The sequence below is a fragment of the Hemibagrus wyckioides genome, linkage group LG25 (genome assembly GCF_019097595.1).
Source record: "Hemibagrus wyckioides isolate EC202008001 linkage group LG25, SWU_Hwy_1.0, whole genome shotgun sequence".
Taxonomy (NCBI): Eukaryota; Metazoa; Chordata; class Actinopteri; order Siluriformes; family Bagridae; genus Hemibagrus; species Hemibagrus wyckioides.
Window position 1 is genome coordinate 11,930,214 of NC_080734.1, and position 17,886 is coordinate 11,948,099.

General features: G+C 37.4%; 1 protein-coding gene across 9 annotated transcripts in view; it reads left to right on the forward strand.

The window, feature by feature from the left end:
* lrfn2b (leucine rich repeat and fibronectin type III domain containing 2b) overlaps nucleotides 1–17,886 on the forward strand; it is a 124,802-nt gene that overhangs the window by 15,368 nt on the left and 91,548 nt on the right. For 3 of the 9 annotated variants that reach the window (XM_058379555.1, XM_058379554.1, XM_058379558.1), the window contains one exon: nucleotides 8,451–8,531. The exons of the other annotated variants lie outside the window; for them this stretch is intronic. The gene's annotated coding sequence lies outside the window, so the exon portion shown is untranslated. The remainder of the gene's footprint in view (nucleotides 1–8,450; nucleotides 8,532–17,886) is intronic. 9 annotated transcript variants of the gene reach the window in all.

Here is a 17,886-nt window from a genome sequence, read left to right on the forward strand (position 1 = left end):
CATTAGAATTATTAGTAGCATAGTGACTTTCCATGTTGGTGAATAAGCTTCATTAAAATTCAGTACCTGGGCATACGACTGATCCACATTACTTCAAAGATTTATCTCAAGATTTTTTTAGGGGTGGTCATGGTCAGCTTTTTCCACACTGATCTTTTCATCTTAAAAATAAAATGAAGAGTGTGCTGTACTGTGTACTAATGGTTCTAGCACAGATCAGTTATAAATGGCTTAAAGCATCTAAAATACCATACAGAATGTCACCAAATATCCACTGCCCACCAGAATGCTGATCATATTTGTCTACTGGCCTCATTTTGCTTTTTTTATGTTATTTTTTAATGGATACACTGCTTACATTCCATTCAGTTTGATGTTATTATATAATCTGTTATGCATTTTCATTTGTTTCTCCAATATAATTGTCTCCTTTTTTTCCAGGATATTCAAAAACCATCACATGGCATTGTTTTGCTGCTAATATTACCGCACTCACCATGGTATCAGTAATGAGACAAATTCTGTTGCTGTGATGGCAAAAAAAAAAGAAAATTTCATGTTTACTGTTTAAGTGCTCAAGAAAAAAGAGCATGTTATTGAGACATTAATCTTAAATGTTGTGAAATTCATCAAGAATCATTTGCAACTTAGCGATGCGGTAGTATTTAATGCTTGTTTGTTTGTGGTCCTCAGTCTCCTGTTGCCTTCACAGTTCAGCAGGGATGTAAGTGGAACTGTCACTCAGGGCTTATAGAAAATTTCATTTTGCCAGACTCGAGCCTGCTCTCCTTGTGTGCGCCTTCCAAAGACAACCTGATCCACTCCACCCATAACTGTTCTAATAAAACCAGTATTAACTGGAGGGCTCCAGAAACCAGGCGCTATTTAATCTATTATTCATCGTCCGTAATAAAAAGTGCGTCACCCAATCACAAACTGATGGTGTGACTAACACACGCTCACTGTGTCATTGTTTATTCTGAACTATCTGTTACCGTTCCTGTTTATCACACTTTGTCATTATTCTATACTACAACATGTCTGTTTTTTTATTTGTGATGTGTTCACTACGGCTCCTTTTATAAATTTCATGTAGAAAATGATTGAATAAAATGTGTCTTAACTAGAGGGCTTCAATCACCAGACGCTGTTTAATCAATTATTCATCACTGCAGGTGCGGAGAGGCTGTGTTTAGTCACACAGTTAGCAAATTGGACGTTTCATTAGACTGGGTAGTGCAGAGTGTCGGTTTCATCTTATGTGAATCAATTTGATTTGGTTTCCCAGTTGGAATGCTGCAAATTAGTTCATCAACCAAGACACATCTGCTTCTTTAGGTTTGCACTGGAGCTACAAGGCTAATGTTGCTAAGAAGTAATGAAAGTCCACTGACCCAAATTACTTTTCATAAAATCATTGATCCGTATCAAATTAATTTCCATGTTCCGTCAAACTCCATCCAGTTGTTCAGTGATGTCACACACTCACTGATGTGGTTTGGGATAATGTGGTATCAGTAGTATTGCACTTCAGCATGCACTTCCAGGAGGCCAAGTGTTTGGCTACATAACATGATAGCTGTGTCCCAAATGACATAATACACTTCATGCACTTACACTATGCACTATGTACTCTGGATCAGAGCATCTCCAAAACTGCAGCTCTTGTGGGGTGTTCCAAGTCTGCAGTGGTCAGTATCTATCAAAAGTGCTCCAAGAAATGAACAGTGGTGAATCGGTGACAGGGTCATGGGTGGGCAAGGCTCACTGATGCACATGGGGAGCGAAGGTTGGCCCGTGTGATCCGATCCAACAGACAATCTACTGTTGCTCAAATTGCTGAAAAAGTTAAATCACATGGATGGCCAGGTTGCGTGTGCGTCATTTACCTGGAGAACACATTGCACCAGGATGCACTATGGGAAAAAGGCAAGCCGGCGGAAGCGGTGTCATGCTTTTGTTCTGCTGGGAAACATTCGGTCCTGCTATCCATATGGATGTTACTTTGACATGTACTACCTACCTAAGCATTGTTGCAGACCATGTACACCAATTTATGGAAACGGTATTCCCTGATGGCTGTGGCTTCTTTCAGCAGGATAATGCGCCGTGCCACAAAGCAAAAATCCAATCGAGCATCTGTGGGATTTGCTGGACAAACAAGTCCGATCTATTGAGGCCCCACCTCAAAACTTACAGGACTTAAAGGATCTGCTGCTAACATCTTGGTGCCAGATACTACAGCAGACCTTCAGGGATCTAGTGGAGTCAATGTCTCCACGGGTCAGGACTGGTTTGGCAGCAAAAGGGGGACCAACACAATATTAGGCTGGTGGTCATAATGTTATGGCTGATCGGTGTATACTTGAAAATGGTGTAAAATAGTGTGCATGTATGTGATTTGGAATGTACCTAATGAAGGTGCAGCCATCTCTAGCAACTAGAATGATTTTATTTCTTTGTTCAGATTGATGGAATTTTGATCTATAGACCCCTCCTCCAAAATTCTGAAGATGGAACTCTAAATGAAGGCTGTAAGTAATATTAATAATGGTCATTTAGTTGTATTCCGAAGGTCTAAATTTAGTATCACATTGCTATTTAAGTTAATTAAGTTCATTCATTTGGTTACTTCATTCCATTAACTTTACATAACTGCTTATCTGTATGTACAGCTCCATGCTCAGAGAGAGAGAGAGAGAGAGAGAGAACATAAATAGGGCATCAGATGTAATATACAGGTGTGTGGCATCAACCATCACCCCCTAAATCATATCCTCCTGCTGCTCTCCTGCAAAACCACACTCCCACCTGCTACACAGTGTAGGCGATATGAGGATTTGGGTGTTAGAGATATTTATATCCAAAAAAACACAATATAGACACTGCATTCTGTATTGAACGCTGTTTACAAGACACGCTGGGTAAGATCTGCCTTAAATGAGGCGATGCTCAAGAAACAAAGCTCTACACTGTCACGTGATATTTAGAGGTCTTTTCAGAAAACTAGATGTAGGACAGGGTATTGCACTAAGGCACTACAACACATTTTACCCCTGTTACCACTGAAAACCTGCAGCAGTGAAAGTCCATTCTATAATTTAATATCCATCCCTGGATGAAGCTACTCAAATCTAAATTAATTATTACTTGATACAATATTTTGAAGCAACACAACAGAAAGGTCTTTTAGTTCCATTTATTATATGGAAATAGATGATGGAGCTGCAGTTCATAAGTTATCCGAAACAGACTTCACACTGAGCCCTTAAGTTTTTTTTTTTTTATAAAGATTCACAACATGTTCCTGTTCCTGCACAATACATAAAATACAACATGATGCATGATTTTTGTTCATTTTTCACTTTTGAACATTTAAGAGTGAAATAACTGTAAGTGACAATCCAGGTCTTACACTTCTAATAAAGACCTTGTGTCAAAGTGCATGATGTCAACAACTAGAGACTATGCATGTCCACGGATCCCGATGAACACCATCATGATTAACTAAAGTAAAACCTGTCAAATTCTCTGTTCACAGGTCTGTAAAGTTAAAGCTGTTAAAGTTAAAACAATTCCTTGCGAGATGCACATAATTGCAAAACACAGTGGTCATAAAAGAGACAACACAGAAATAAGTACACAGACCTTAAGTTGGTTAAATAAAATGTAAAAAAAATATCTGATTTGAATCACATTAAGATATGTTACAAAGTCACATCAAGTCTTCAGCAAGTCTGTTGTTAGTGGAACGCTATATTTTCTTGACTCCAGCACATCCAAATGAAATCCATCCATCCATTGTCTATTCCTGCTTTATTCCTAATTAGAGTCACAGGGGTCTGTTGGAGCCTGTCCCAGCACACATTGGGCGAAAGGCAGGTCGCCAGTCCATCACAGGGCCACATACAGACAGACAACCACACACCCCTATGGGCAATTCACCAATTCAATTACCAATCCACCTAATGTACATGTATTTGGACTGTGCACAGAGGCACAGGGAAGGTATGCAAACTCCACACAGAAAAGTGCACACAGCCCCTGCCTGTTCGAACCCAGGAGTCAAACCCAGGACCTTCTTACTGTGAGGCAACAGTGCTAATCACTAAGCCAACGTGCTACCCCCAAATGAAATCATCACAGTTAATTACCAAGTTGTTTATTGGCTGTTTTTAAATGCAGCCAAAAAAAGTGAAAAAAATGAATGCGGGTTTTAAACCATTGTGTGTCAAGTGGGATTGTGAAGTACTCATCAAATACGCCTGTATTTAAAATGTCATTCAGATGAGTTCATCCTTCACAGATCACGTCAGATTTGTCATTTTGTTTCCGTTAGCAACGTGAACCAATCCACTTGTGAAGTGTAAAATTTTCCTTGAGAGATTTGCATGCAGATTGGTGTTGTCTTTGAGTTTACACTCACTGGTGACATCATGACACACCAGGGAAAAAAATGCTGGCAGTCACCCGCTGTTTTCTCAACGTATTTTCCACCTGTCTGGATATTTTTGTGTTTATCTTTTTCTTATTGTTTCTCATGCTTCCATACTTTTCAAATGTTAGTGATAATGCTTCATGGAAGAAAGAAGCAGTTTCTACATCAGTTTTATTATATATTTTTAATGCATCAGACTGGTTATATTTATGTACAAATAAAAAATGTTCACTTTATGTTAGTAATATTTAGCAACATTTTTAGTATTTTAATCCAAATTTTTAATAATCGATTAAACTAAACAAATGAAAAGAGCCAAATTTCACCAACATTTTAATTGCAAATGGTGAATTTGGTGATTCAGGCAGTTTTGATTGCAAGCTGGAAATTGTGGCGCTTTGCTCGCGGTTTAGGCGATGTGACGAGTCAAAACACAAGATGCTGAAAACTGGAGACACAGTTTTAATAATAAAACATTAACAAATAAATCTAGAACACTCAGAATACACACAAGGCAAGATGAGACAGGTGAAAAGCACAAAACATGAAGAAACGCTCAAGTGACAAGAACTAATAGACTGAGCTAAAGGGGAGGAAAGCAATGTACTTACAAGGAAGAAGAAAACAAAAGAATAACGAAATCATGTGCGCATGAACTGATAACATGAATCATGAACTGATAACAAATGACACGCGAGCAGCTTTCACACCGAGAACTGCTGCTCTCACTCAATGAGAATTTGTGACAAGCAACGAAAACACACCTGCTACAGCAGCAGATAGATTTTAAAATCTGTTTTTTATCTTCTGTGTATCTATTTTATACCTCTTACATATCAGACGTGTTAAACTCAAACCTGTTATTAGTTACCCATGATAAACATCTTAATATTTTGGCTATTAGTTGTGTTTTGTCAACTCTGTTACCATTGCATGTATGCTTCAGGTTGATAAAAGATGTCATTGGTGTCATGCTAGAATCATTTCTGACTTCTGACCATGTATTTTAAAATGAAGTTATGGTTTGGTGCAGGCTGTATGTTGCACTATAGTGTACCTTCCTCATTTTTGCCAGTGTCTGTTAATCTAAATCTTACTGTGAATTCTTCAAACTTAGCTAGCATCCTTTAGCTGTTCCAGTCTCCAGCTCTGTCATCTGTCTAGCTTTATTGACTGCCATTTCTTACTTTAGTGTCACTGTAACCTGTTGAAATACACTTTCTACCCACACAGCTTCTGCAATCAGTCCTAAAATTAGAAATGATTTCTGGGAGAGTTTTTGAACTTTAAGATGTAAAATACAATGAAGGAAGGTGACAGAGAGCAAGGGGGAAAATGCAAACATGTTTATTAATGTTTATTCTAGAATTTATTGTGCTGTCAGGATGGAGCGTTGTTTGAGAACTTGTCTAATCAGATTTCTGATCATGGATTTTTCCCCCCTATCTTTAAATTGAATTGTTCAACCTGAAAAGACATGATAAAGCCCAAGAAAATAAAGGAAAGAGCTTTGAAGTAGAGTAGATGTCACAGAGGGAATTAACCTACATACCAGCTTTCACATCTTAAAATAATGCTTCTGCTATTCATAGCAGGCACACTGCTCTTGTCCAGTCAGCTGCTTTAAATAAGAAAAGCAGGGCTGAGTGTGCAGTAAGCAACCAAATGCTTCAGAAATAGGCTTTGTACAGACACAGTTTATTGCCTCCTTTTTTTTTAACCATTATATGTAGTGTAGATCAAATGTCTAATCCACTAGAGCCAGGGGTTAAGTTGAGGGGTGTAGAGGAGTGTGGAGGAGCTCCAGCACTATCTTTGAACGTAGATCATAGCATGGCATAATGATGATGGGTATAATAATAATAATAATAATAATTATTATTATTATTATTATTATTATTATTATTATTATTATTGTTATTGTTATTGTTGTTGTGTTCTTTCTTTTGAGGCAATTTTTCAACAGCTATGTATATACATTTCATTATTAAGAAATGTTTTTATTATATAAGTCTTTACTGCATGTTAAAAAGAATTTTTAAAAGTTATTTTCATATCGATTTGATACCAAAACTGACAGGAAAGCAAACCTGAAAATGTAACATCTAGCCATTCACTTGTATCTAGACACATTAAGATAATGCATATGTTATATAATTAATCATTATATTATTATATTATCTAACCTTTTGGATCTCAATATAAAATTTTAAATTGAATGCGCTGCTCTAATATTCTCAATACCCATGAAAGAAGCATGGCTTCAACTGCTAAATCCCAATTTAACCTCTGAATAGAGCTGTTTTTATTTAATCACTTATCATTAATGCACTGATAGTTCTCCACCAGGACTCCATTATTCTTTACTAATAAAAATCTAGACAGTGTGTTTTTTGAAAGCTGACGGGAAAGGAGTCTAGACTGTTAACTGGGTCAGTAGTTAATAGGCTGTAAGAGATGTGACAGTGGTGACATGTTATCATGTGAATACAATACTTTACACCCCTGAAATCTTTAAAATGAAGCAAACTGGATATTCAGAATTATTTCACTTCTGCACAGTAGAAAGCACAGTGCTAGCACAAGGAATTGTAGCATCACAATTTGCAGTCTTATTTCGAATAAAATATTTCTTACTGGTGATTACATACCACATAAAAAAAAACATATAACTACAATACTCACTATTTAGTATGCTAACTAGTTAGCAATTAAAGTAACGCAATTCAACTAACTGGCATTATTTAGAAGTTTAATATTTATATATGGTCCTGTTTACACCAATTTGTCCATTTATTCAGGGGCTTTAGAACGGGCGCTGGTGGCTCAGTGGTGGGTTTCTCGCCTACCATGTGGAAGGCCCGGGTTCGAGTCCCAGCCACTGGATGCAGTGCTGGTCCCTAACCCAGATAAAAAAATGGGAGGGTTGTGTCAGGAAGGGCATCCGGGATAAAACCTGTGCCAAGTTGTTGTGCGGACCAGTTGGTCTGCTGTGGCGACCCCTCATGCACGTAGGAAGCAGCCAAAAGATCAACAACTCAGTGGTTTTAGAAAGAAATTTCTAAAATAATGCCTTGTTCATAATTAAATTATATTTTATTTATTATTGCTCTTTTAACAGTAGGCATGAAAGCATAAAGCTTTACAGAAATCTGGCTATAGATTTAGATCCATATTGAGCCAGCTGGAAATGATGAGGTGTCAAGGAACGACTGCTCTACGTGAGGAAGAATTCTTGAGAGTAACCAGACTCAAAATCGAACCTCTTCTCTGTGACACCGGATAGTAACAGATTAAAAATCATTATACTTCTAAAACAGTATACTATGAAGTTAAACAGTACTGAGAGTGTTGCATGGATATCCAGTATGAGCGTTATAGTCTTTATGATATATAACGCTACAGCAGCCGTTCAGGTCAATAAGCACGAGTCTATAGTATCCAGGTGAGATTATGTTCTAAAGACAGGGTGAAAGTGTTTTGGGAATGTGCCGTCTTTTATGACCACCCACAGCAGCAGAAAGTGAGTGAGTGGCTTTGAAGTCGACTGTCATGTGTACTCGAACCTTCATAGAACACTTCACTCGAGCTGAAAAAGTCATGCTGCCCTTAAGATGATAACGGGGATTTAAACAAGAGGAGATGACGAGCCAGTAGAGTACAGGAATTTCAAGAGAAGGTACTGTATGGGTGTCATAGACTGTGTTTACACAGTGCAACTGAGATGCAATTTACACGGCCAGAGCTTTTAAATAAGGGCTTAAATGAGCATGCAAGTGCAAATGCAGCGCTTCAGCACATCATGTTTTTGCAGTTTGAAGAATGATGCTGGATTTTTCCTGCGGCACAAAAATGAAATGCTGTTGATGGTTTCTATTTAGACTTAAATATAAATCTTTACAAATGGATTTTCTTTGCTATTCTACAAACTTCTATATTTCAAAATGAAATTATGCAGCCTATCAAGAGTAACTAAAAACAAGTATATGAAAATTTGGGTATGTGCTTACAGATTGCTGGTTTCTTAGGAAGACTGGACTCAGCTCCAGTGCAAAATGCAAACCTCAGACACAGACAGCTGATTACATTTACAGTAAGTAGACACTGTTTACAAATGACATTTTCTTTTGGCAAAATTGGCTATTTATCTACATTTCTGCAATGCTACAAATTAAAAACGAGAACGTACCAACTACTTCGGAAACAGAAAGAGCAATGCTGTGCATGCTGATGTCGTTTTGACAATTTTGTCCTCATTAAAGCCTTACCCAATTAATTTGATGTTCAAAGAATGCTGACAAGCACCGTGTGAGACTGATGAAGAGGTGAAAGTATGCACAAGCCTACTGTAAACATCTGCTAGGAGAATAATAATGAGAAGAAGAAAAAGAAGAAAATTACATTATTTGCCAGTGTGTCACATTAAAACAATAATTCACCATAATCTTACTGTATGAGGTGCAGTATTAATAACTGCACACTCAGGGCTTTTTATCAAATATTAATGATGATGGAAGCAACATTTAAAGCAATTATTTTGCATGAGCAGCACATGCTGGGAAAAACACAGCCACTGTGTGCCATGCTTCTCCATTTGTGCCATCAGAGCCAAAAATAGTAATGCAGCGCAATGTATTAAATATGTGGCCTAAATGCACACACACACACACCTACTTTCTGCTTCCTGTGAGATGTGCCTAACACACTTACCTTAACATAACTTTATTTATTCCAAAAATACGAGACCTCATTTATGGCATTTGTAACCAGAAAGTGTAAAACACGTATGCGGTCTAATATGTAAATCGCCTCTCATCACCCTTTGATCTGTAACTTTTTGCGCTCATACTGTGCTGGGACAGAGGAGCTTCTGCCAAACTGTCATTAAAACACATATGCGATCAGAGAGACTACACACTTACGACTTTGATATGAAAATGTGTACTAGTGTGTGCTCTCAGCAGTTGGAGCCTGCCAGCAGAATCAGCTTTGGCAAGAACAACAAATGAGGCATCTGGTGTGAAAATCAGAAGTGGAAGCTGATTCGTAAGTGTTTGTCAGATGGAAGAGTGGCTGCTTTTATTCACTTGGCAGACGCTTTTATTCAAAGTGACTTATAAGTGAGACAGAATCAAATCCAAACATTTGCTCATGGACACAACAGCGACTTGGCGGCACTGCTAGGATTTGAACTCCCAACCTTCCAGTACCTTGAAGAGAATCTTAAACACTAAGCTAATGACTGAAAGTTTACACACAGAAATCACACAAGTATGTTTGTACGTTTTCTCCAACTCTGTCAAATTAGTTGGAGAATGTTGTTGGACAGCAACTTTTTAGGATTTTGAGTTGAATTTAAGTCTGAGCTTTGACTTGGATAGCAACAATTCGCTTATATTTTGCTTCATTTTAATAAGCGTCTTCATAACAACTTCATAGGCAGTTGCTTGGACATGTCACCAGGAGCCATTTCAGCTGTGAGACCTCCAAAATTGTATGTTCAAGTTTACAATTAGACACAAGTAGGTTTAAAATACACAGGTGCATGCTGCTTAATATATTTCTAAGCTCTCCAAAATTAAATATTAGTCCTAATTTGGAGGGCTAAAAGAAAAGAAAATTTAATCTAGTTCTCTAATATACTTACATCGGTTATTGCAATACTATAAAAAGAGAAATAATCACTGGGGGTGAATACTTTCTGGAAGAATTGTAAATCTAGTTAGATGTGCACCATTCAGTGGAACCAATAAATAATATTTAAGTTATTAAAGAAACATCTAAAATATTAAAGCATGATGACTTACTGTGACTGAGTAGAAGGAATGGATGGATGGATGGATGGATGGATGGGCTGGTGAAAGATTAGATGGGTGTATAGATGAATGGAGGGATGGATGTGCTGAATGCTGAACAAATGTAAGATTTGTTGATAAATAAATAAAAAATTTATTGATGGCAACAGGAAATCCATATTTTAGTTGGGGTTACAAAACTGCTATAAAATATATTCATGTAGTTATACAGAGAATAGCATAGAATTTGATGGCCTCTTCTACGGTTGTCTTACTTGTTTCTGGTTGATTTGAGGAAAGTATAGTTTTGCAGCACTTCTATCACTGGAAAATCCTCGCTCAACTAGACCATCAGATAGTAGCTAAGGAGTTTTTAGCCAGAGGCAGAACTGAACACCCTGCTGTTCTAAACGGAAAAGACTGGCAGGCACATGACATGCTGTTATGCTATGAAGATACAGAAGACGACATACACCTGTGTTCATTGTAGCCATATCTTGTGCTACTTCTTGACACTGGGCCAATATTTTGACGACTAACAATAATGATATTTGATTTAAGACTTCCTCAGCTTCGTGCAAATTACTAATGACATGAATAAGCAATCAGCAGACCAATTCTAGTGTCCCTAGAGTGCAGATTGTCCCCCAGAATAATTTCTTACTATCTCTAGAACAGCTCATCATGGATTCTAGTGAATCCCCTCTGGATTTTGCCCTCCACTGAGTGGACAGGTTGTCTAGCCTGTCTCTCAGTACAAATGCAGTAGTATATGTTAAATAATTAATCACCCAGTGATGCATTGGACACATTTTCCCAAACTGTGATATAATTTTTCAGTGTAATTCACCGAACCACTTCATTTTTGAATCTGCCATTTTAACCACTATTTATATACAATACATCCACAAGTAACCACAAGCACTGCTATATGTCAAGTGGCTAGAGATTATTTCCTCAGTTCTGAATTCCTATCATAATTCTGCACCAACTGTTAAGCAAAGATGATCTCGAGGGGAATTTAACCTGTCTATTATTTCTTTTTGGCTGCCAAACTGCCTGCTGTGAGAGAGGATACTATTCTTGACCTCTATTGTACTTCAGTCCTTTCGGCGTTTAAGAGAGCTCTGCTCTGTCGTGCTCTAATCCTCCCGACATACCAGCAAATACCTCAGAACTTAACCTACAGTCAAAATGGTTATTGTCTACAGTGTGTGAAGAGTTTATTCAACTCTTTCAAAGTGTCATGTAATTCTTTAAGTGCAGCATGATTATATATTTCTATTAAAGCTGAAAATTCACAGCAGTGAGGAACAGTAGTTCTTAACAAATATTTCCCATTGGAAATAAATATTCTGTATACATAATTGCTGACAAGGATCGATCTGAAAACCGCTAACGATGTATCCAAATATACATCTCTACTGGAAAAGAGGAATATACAGCATAAAATAGTTGATAATAGGTTTTAGGTCATCCTCACTTACAGACACTGGAGCCATTTACACAATGAACCTTATTTTATGACAAAAATTCTCCTACGAGGCACTACATTTTCCTGAGAGATTGTACTAAGAATGTCTATTAAGGATTTCCAAAAAAAGCTGATTGGCTGCTGTGATAGAAATCTGCAAAGTAAACTCAGAAAAGAAATACTAATGCATGATGTTTTGTTTGTAGTATGAGCTTGAAGACATGAAAAACCGTTGTCCTGTTATTCATCCCACAATAACTGTCCAGTAATGTTTATGATTTGTCTGTAGTGACTTAAGAGTCACTAAAAATACCCTATGTACTCACAGGTTTAAGAGCTTTATTTTTTGGTTTATTTTCCCCATAAATCATCTACTCTTAGTCTTAAGATGTTTGTGACTACTGCTGGTGATATGCACTACAGAATGATGCCCCCCTTTGCTATCCTTGACCCTGACCTGCTAATCTTGTCTCCACAATTCATCATGTCAGAAGCAGAGGTGAGAGCTGCTTTTGACAAGTAAGTAAAGGAAAGGCAGCTGGTCCTGATCACCTCTATCTGTCTACACTTTAGCACTTTAGTGCTAATGTTCTGCCGTCTGTCTTATAGTGAAGTCTTTAAAGAGGAACAGCTACATAGTTTTGAACTCATTTTACCAAACAGTATAAGTCTATAACTACATAAACTATACAAAATTTGCTATATAGTTTATGTAGTTATAGACTTTACTGTTTTATATGCTGTAAATATTGCCATCTAAATTTCAGTTGTAGTGCTGTGTTCACTGAATAGTCTTTTCACTTTTCTGTTTTAAAGTTAACTGTTTTAAACAGGACACAAAGCCAGTTATGTGGTTAGCTGTTCTCAATAACCCAAATTCAGTGAATTTAGATAAACTGAGAAACACTTGTCATCACTAGAGGTTCAAATCGCTCCATGCCTCAGTGACTTCAGACCCATTACCCTCACTTCTTTTGACATAAAATCATTTGAGCACCTTTTCTTTCTGGCTAAAACTATGCAGATCACATGCTTACTGAACCAACAGATCTTCTGATCATACAGTCAGTCTGACATTGTATCATATTCTTCAACATTGAGAGTTTCTTCACAGACTCGAGACTAGCTGTTTTTCAGACTCCAAGGGGAATGTGGCACAGTTCCTGGATATTGAATTTGCTAAGTAAGAGTCATGGTGAAAAATTAGCTCTTGTCAGTCAGTACTGGAAGTCCTCAAGGTTGGGTTTTAACCTAACTTAATTTCTGTTGACTAACAGACACCTTGCACAAAATGGATTTTTTTTGCTGATGAAACCATAATTATTCATTCCTGACAAAGATGGAGAGAAAATAGGAAATATTCAAGAAATATATAATAATGATGAGAAGAAAAAGAAGAACTCTGAATGTTTAGGAGAAAAACAAAGAGTCTGTAGCACCTTGGAACATGCATATGTGCCCAAATAATGCTTTATGTAATCAGATATAAGATGTCATATAGAAATGACCACAGCTGGACTTGCAGAAAGAAGATTATGGCTGCTATTTATAAAGCTCAGACACCAGATCTGAATCCATCATTATCGTGTTGTGGGATTTGATGCCCTTGTGAATTGAAATTTGTTTTGTTTTCTAGTCACCATAACAAAATCTTAAATATGTAACAGTTCATCTTTGCTTGATCAAAATATGTAAAGCGCTAGATAATTTCTGATTATGTTATAATTTTATGTCTTGCAGTACTGCCTGTGACCAGTGTTAAAGACTTAAAAGGCATTTAATGTTACCCCTTTTGGGAATATGAAACTGTAGAAGCTGTGACATTGGGTTACACGGATATCACACCAGGAATTTATAACATCATTCACGCCCCCTATTTGGAAATGACTGTTTTGATTCAGCTACCCATTTGCTGATGTGGTTCGCTGTTCATTACTAAGTCAGATCACGGCTTATTGGTTGATAGGGAAGGCTGGCAAGCCGATGCCAAACCTCTACACCCTCATGAGCCTTGAGAAAACAGCAGCTGAGCACTCGCCATCGTGTTAGTGCGTACAGGGCGATGAAATATTTATAAGACCTATTGGCTTCAGAATTAAAGCCAGCTTCCAAGAATTTAATCTGCAGTTCACAAAAATGCCAAGGCTACCGGCAGCAACCAGGGAATACAAATCACCTCCGCTTCTGTGAAAAATAACCAGGATTTTCAACACTTCATGCTTCATGCCATCCTATTTAGGTTGTGCTTAATACTGATATGATATATAAGGCATGGCTCTGTTTCCTTTATAGACTCACTGGTCATTTTAATAGGGACACCTGCACGCCTGCTCATATACTGTATGCAGTTATCCAATCAGCCATCATGTGGGATCAGCACAATGCAGAAAATCATACAGATACAGGTCAACAGCTTCAGGTTATGTTCACTTCAAACATTAGAAAGCTAGGGGAAATGCGATTTCTATGGCAGATAGGCTGGTTTTAGTATTTCATAAACTGCTGATCTCTGGGGATTTTTAAACACAACTGTCTCAGGCGTTTATACAGAGTGGTACAAAAAAAAAAACAGAGTGGAGGAGCTGCAGACTGAAACACCACGATGATGAGAAAGATCAGAGGACAATGCCCAGACTGGTTTAAGCTGACAGGAAGGATATAGTCACTCTAATAAGCACTTTATAACTGTGGTGAGCAGAAAAGCATCTCAGAACTTTCAACACTTCAGACTTTAAGGTGGATGAACTACAACAGCAGAAGACCATATCCGGTTACACTTCTGCCAGCCAAGAACGAGAATCTGAGGTTATCAAGGGCACAGACTCACTGAGACAGGACAGTCAATTACCTGAAAAAAATACAGGTGATTTTTTCCGGATCTTCAATTATCCAGGTTAGGAGAGTCTGTGTCCACAATGGACTCAGACTGCTGTTCTTGGCTGATGGAAGTATAATCTGATCTCAATACTCTTCTGCTCTTCTGTTGTAGCTTTGTACATTCTGAGGTGCTTTTCTGCTCACTATAGTTGTAAAGAGTGATTATGAGTTACGAATTTCTTCCTGTTAGGTTGAGCTAATCTGGCCCATTTTCTTCTGACCTGTCTCATCAGCAAGGTATTTCCACCCACAGAACTGTCAGTCACTCAATGTTTTGTGTAAAAATCCCAGGGGACTAGGAGTTATTGAAATACTCAAACCAGTCCATCTGGTATAAACAACCATGCCAAAGATCACACTTTTTGTTCGTTCTGATGTTGGAGTGAACGTTACCTGAATCTCTTCACCTGTATCTGCATGATTTTATGCATTGCACTGCTGCCACTTGATTGGCAGATTTGAATGAATGTTGCATGAATGTACAGATGTACAGGTTTTGCCTAATAAATTGGATAGTCTTGCGAAATAAAATACAGTGGATCCATACGAATCCCCTCACTTACGAATTTTCGCCTTAAGAATTTAAATTTTGCAAGAAATTTGCATCGGCATATGAAGCATTTTCGGCATATGAATGAACCGAACCGAACGCCAGCTGAAACCGGGGTCCATTCAAAACTTGTTTGCATCAGTGCCAAAATTCGCATAGCCAACCAAATTTTACACATTTTTTTCAGTCAGCAAAAGCTGTTTCGAAAGACTCAACCCATGATACCAACATTGCCTTTTGCATGAGTTCAAAATCCAGGTGATTTTCCACACGTTTTTTTGTTGAAAGATTGGTGGTGTGGGTGGTCTGTTCTATTTTTAATCCAAGCTTGGTATCATGACTTCCTGTGAGGACCCTTAACATGAAATGCTTGGCTTGGGTCAGTTCATTGTAAGCAGCCATACAGTTTACTTAGGCTTCGTATTGGCAATACTGGAAATATTTTTGGGTGGCTGGAACGGATTATCTGTATTTACATTAAATTTGTTTCACAATACAAGTTTTTGCCTTAAAATTAAATTTGTAGGCCAAAGTTCCACTGTAAACTATTAAGTTGTTCAGCAGTGCAAGTGCAAAATCACTAATTATAACAGATGGTGCGACATTTAATTTTGCAAGATATACGACTCTATAGTAAGTTTCTAGGCATAGTTTAAGTCTTGGACTAAATAACAGTGTCAGTGACGGACAGCCAGCAATTTCACAAACATTTTCCTAAACACAATTCCAAAAACACTTTATTGTGTGTTCTTATTGACTGAAAGCAGCAGGGAAAATAAGACATAACACAGTGGAATGTTGTGCAGTAACTAAGTCAGTATCAGGTGTTAGTCAGAGATCATGAGATCATTTCAGCATAGCAGAATTAATGAATCCATTCTACTTTTTGTATTAGTAGGTTCTAACATACCTTAGCAGATTGTACTGCACAATAATATTCATTATTGTCTTTACTCAGTAATGAAGTGATGCATATTTACATTATTTATTTGACTGAACTATAGCAGCATATAAATCAAATATATTTCTATACAGTCCCCAGTCCCTGCCAGAGCGTGTTTTTAGCTCTGTGAGCGGATTGTAGAAGTGAAGCTTAAGGCTACTGAGACCGAAAGCTCCGTTATGGAATAAAATTTGTGGAATGAGTCAAACATGGTGTGACATTTGCGCTTATTTATTTGGCAGACACTTCAATCCAAAGTGACTTGCAGGTGAGGCAAAATCCAATCTAAACACGTGTGAGTGCGGCAGTGGCTCTCTGGCAGTCCTGGGGTTTAATATCATAACCAACATTGCCAGTTGCACCTGCTTAACATATGAGCCTATAGCTGAATGTTGCATAGAATGAGTAGAATTTTCTTTGCACCAGAGACTGACAAGGCATCGTTAGAAGTGATTCATGACGTGATTTGGAGATCAGAACGTTGGCTCACAGTCAACCAATCAGTAAAACAAATGGACATAAACATGAAATACTACATGGGAAGAAACAGCTCCTGTCTTCCTCAGTGTCTGATTTTATTCAGTGTCCTCCTGCCTGTCATACAGTGTTCTTAGTACAAGCTGCAAAGTTCTGTTTTGATATTCTGGAAAATCTGATACAATAACATTATATTAACATTTATTGATAATACATTGCCAATAATCTTAATCGCCCTTATTCACCAAATAATAATACCAAATCATGCAGGTTGCATAATAAAACTCATGTGTGGTTGAAGTGTCAATTCAAGTGACACAAAATCTTCAATTTGCAATTAAGTAATCAGAACAATCTCAGGGTCATTAATCATTTTAGCAGAGTTAATCAGAATTTCACATGTGAACCTTGTATATAAGTATAGGTGTTCAAAGACTGGATATTATAAAATTTTTGAGGTAATTAATCTCATATGAACAAGATGCGTTGTTATTCCTTTTCTTAACCTGTTTTTCAGTTTGTCATCATTCATCCATCCATCCATCCATCCATCAATCTATTTATCAATCCATCCATTCATTTATCAGTCCATATTCTCCGCCACTTATATTGTACCCTACACAGCACTTGCTTAAATTGGGGTGTGCGTCATATAAATTATATGTACATGTGTATGATATGTAAATAAAGGAATAGTGGGTGGGAGCTAAAGCTGATTCTTCCAAGAGACAAACTAAAGCTTGTTTCTTCCAAGTGTTGATGAATAAACGCCAGCGTGGTCTTTGACATTTTGTGCTAGCTGTGGAAAGAGCTCACTTTGCTCGTTGCTATAAATATCAAGTCATATTGAAGTTAACCCAATGATCCCTTCGGTTTATATGTGACATTACAGTGTATTTCTGCAGGGTCCAGTGATGATGGACCACAAAGGAAAAACCACCAATTATCTCCTTCTATTCTTGATAACTTTGATTATATTCTTTCAAAAAATATAAAGAAAATCAAAATGCATTTCTAGTTAGCTTAAATGCTGTTACTCTGCACGTGATAGCTTTGCACTTTTTACAGAACTGAAAAGTTTTGTTCTAGCTGAAGATGCTACTAAGTACAGGTATATGTTTTAAGTTATAACATAACTCTGAAGAGCTCATCAACAAGCCTTCCCTGGTGTGCAATACACACTGTGCATCATTTTCTTCTAGTTTTACATTTTATTAAAGAAATATCAGCTATTTTTCATAAACACCATAGCATCAGTTCTATATTGCTTTTTACCTCCTAAGGCTATTGGCAAACAGAAAGCTGATGTGGTTAAAAAAAAATAACATTAAA